Source organism: Aegilops tauschii, chromosome 5 (genome assembly GCF_002575655.3).
Source record: "Aegilops tauschii subsp. strangulata cultivar AL8/78 chromosome 5, Aet v6.0, whole genome shotgun sequence".
Taxonomy (NCBI): domain Eukaryota; kingdom Viridiplantae; phylum Streptophyta; class Magnoliopsida; order Poales; family Poaceae; genus Aegilops; species Aegilops tauschii.
Genome location: NC_053039.3, coordinates 371,878,202 through 371,881,629, shown reverse-complemented (window position 1 = coordinate 371,881,629; position 3,428 = coordinate 371,878,202).

Below are 3,428 nucleotides of genomic sequence, written 5' to 3'. Positions count from 1 at the left end.
TTTTCCCTACAATTTTATTTTTTTGTGATACTTTGAATATATGTAATAAGTATAAAAACATTTATTCATATTTTTTGAGGGTTAAAACATTTATTCATATGATCCATGTATATACTTTAGGGTATTTTTTTCTTCGGAGAGAAAACGTTGCCGATCAAAGGCCCAAATCGGCTATACAACACGGCCCAACAAGCACCGAACCCAGCAGTATTACTAAAAAAAACTCAAAAAAGAAAAGCACCCAACGCAACCGGCGACCTCATCCACTCAGCCACTCCCCTCCCTCCCCTCTCCCCCCATAGCCGGCGACCTCATCAACCACGGCCGCCGCCCCTTCTCATCCCTTCCCCTCCACGCACCCGACGGCAATCAGGTGCGAGCTTGTTGAGGCTCCGTCGTCTCCCACCGCCGCTCCATCTCATCCCCTCCCCCCCACTCACGAGACCACATCACCGTCATCGTGCGTCATGGACGAGGTCCAATGCTCGGCCGGCATGGCCGCCCTGTAACACCCCGGATGTAACTTTCCATATTTGTAACTCCAACTCTTGCCATTTTCGGCTATGTGTTATGATATTCCCTTCGTGGTCGGGTTTTGTTTTCCGTTTTGCATTTTGGTCATGTCATGCATCTCATATCATGTCATCATGTGCATTGCATTTGCATACGTGTTCGTCTCAGGCATCCGAGCATTTTCCCCAATGTCCGTTTTGCAATCCGGCGCTCCCACCTCCCCCGGCGCACCCCTCTTGTTTTCTTTCGTGAGCGGGTGTCAAACGTTCTCGGAATGGACCGAGGCTTGTCAAGTGGCCCTAGTATACCACCGGGAGACCACCGGTCAAGTTTCGTTCCATTTGGAGGTCGTTTGGTACTCCAACGGTTAACCGGGTAACCGCAGATGCCTTCTGTGTGTTGCAGCAAAACCCCCTCTCTAAACCGCCCAAAACCCACCAAACTCTCTTCCATGCTCTAGGTCGTTCGATCACGATCGTGTGGGCGAAAACCGCACCTCATTTGGAGCCTCCTAGCTCCCTCTACTTATATATTTGCATCCCTCCCGAAATTTTTCGCACATGAAACCCTAGCAAAATTCCCCCGCCGCCACCGGACGTGTCCGTCCCACGCCGGACGGAGCCGCCACCGCCCGCAGCCAGCCGCCGCCCGACACGTGGCCCCGGCCACCGCGCGCGCCCGCGGCCCGCCGGGCCCGTACGCCGCCCCCGCCGGCCCGTCTCCGCCCTCGCCCGCATGCCGCCGCCCTCGCGCCCTCGCCGCCGTCGCCCGCCGGCGCCACACCGCCGCCGCCGCGCCACCGCGTCGCCTCCGCCCGACGCCGCGCCGCCCTCGCCGCCGCGCCACCGCCCCGCCTCCGCCCGAGCCCGGCGTCCTCCTCTTCTCCCCCACCGGCCGCCGTCCCTCTCCCTCCGGCCGAGCTCCGGCTGCCCCGCAAACTCCAGCCGCCGCGCCTTCGAACCCTAGCCCGATCCGATCTGGTCAAACGCCGGAGGTTGACTTTTCTCGTATCCCGAAAATTCTCCAAGTCTTTTATCTTCACAGTATATTGACATGTTCATTGCATCATAACTCTCTGCATATAGCTCCGTTTCGCGCGTGTAATATATCGAATTGTTTGTCTCGTGATGCTCTTAATTTTGTTCCATTGCACCATGTTCATTTGAGTCCATCTTGATGCCCAAATCTCTGGTGCAAGAGTGCTAGTTGCTGTTATCTGCTGTTACTTAGCAGAACTTGGAGATTTGTTATTTTTGCTGCATTTAATCTGTGCATCTTATGGGCATGAGCTCTACATGTGTTTTGTTGTATGCCATGCCATCTTTCCAAGGGTGTATGTCATGTATTTTTGTGATCTCTGTGGTGACTAGCACAAGCATTCAAACTAGGCTCCGCAATGTTTCTGATTTCAGGGACTTGGTAAATTTACTAAGTTTTTGTCTGCTATTATTTTTTTGCCATGTAAACTTGATGCTACAGAGAGATCCATGCATATTTTGGAGATATTAAGTAAGGATGTTTTGTAGATATTGTTGTAATTGATCCATTCCTGCCCTTGTTTGCAATTATGGAGTGCCATAGCATGACTCAATCTTGCTCTACTTTTGCTATAAAATATTTCTGGCAGATTCTGAACATGATATGCAATTTTGCCAAGCTTGTTGTAGTTGTCTCATACATGATATTTATTTGCTCTTACCATGGATAACTTCAGAAACATGCCATCTTGCTGTAGGTATTCTTTTTTTTTTGTCATGCATTGCTTTGTGGTGAGTGCATCAAGCTCACCAAGATGCCTTCATATTACTGTTTCTGCCATGCTCTGTTTTCTTCTAAGTCTGAAACCTGTTAACGAAACTTGCTATGTTTACATGGTTGCCATCATATCGTCTGGTCCTTTTTGGCTTATGGTCAGTAAGGGACTTTTGTCATATGCATTTAGTAGAATACTGCCATGCCTTTTTTTGCTATGTTAAGTTCCTGTAGCATGTTGATTTCGTGCTCTGAACATTGCTACCTGATGCTGTTTCAGGCATGTCCAGTAATTTCAGTCTGTGAACCTGATTTCTTTTGCACTTTTGCCATGCTTGTTTGAGCTTATTATGTTGTGATCTAGCCATAGCACAGTGTTCATCTTTTGTCAAGCATCTCCTGTAGATTACTGTCATATGCTTTGTTGCTATGTTGGAGTGCTGTAGCATTGTTCCTTGTTGCATTCTAAGTGCTATCATGCTGTTAATCGCAGATTCGTGTCATTCTTGTTTTGCTTACCATTTGCAAACCGTGCATCCGTTTCCGGTGATCCTTATATCGATTTCGACCGAAATCATCTCATCTTTCCAGAGGCATGCTTGGTTTGCCAAGTTACTGCCTTGTTCATCATTTTCCTCCCGGAGCACGCATACGCATCGCATATCATATCTTGCATATCATTCATGTATTGCATCATGTTGCTTGTGCATTTCCCGTGATTGATTATGGTTCCATTGCTTGTGTTCTTGTCTTGGGTAGAGCCGGGAGACGAGTTCGTGAACGAGGAACCTGTTGAGTACGCTTACGAGGATCAAGCTTTCGACAACTCTGAGAACCTTGCAGGCAAGATGACAATACCCTCGAAATCACTTCTATCTTTGCTTTGCTAGTTGTTCGTTCTGTTGCCATGCTCCGCTACCTACCACTTGCTATATCATGCCTCCCATATTGCCATGTCAGCCTCTAACCATCCTTTTCCTAGCAAACCATTGTTTGGCTTAGTTACCGCTTTTGCTCAGCCCTTCTTATAGCGTTGCTAGTTGCAGGTGAAGACGAAGTTGGTTCCATGTTGGAACATGGATATTTTGGGATATCACAATATCTCTTATTATATTAATGCATCTATATATTTTGGTAAAGGGTGGAAGGCTCGGCCTTATGCC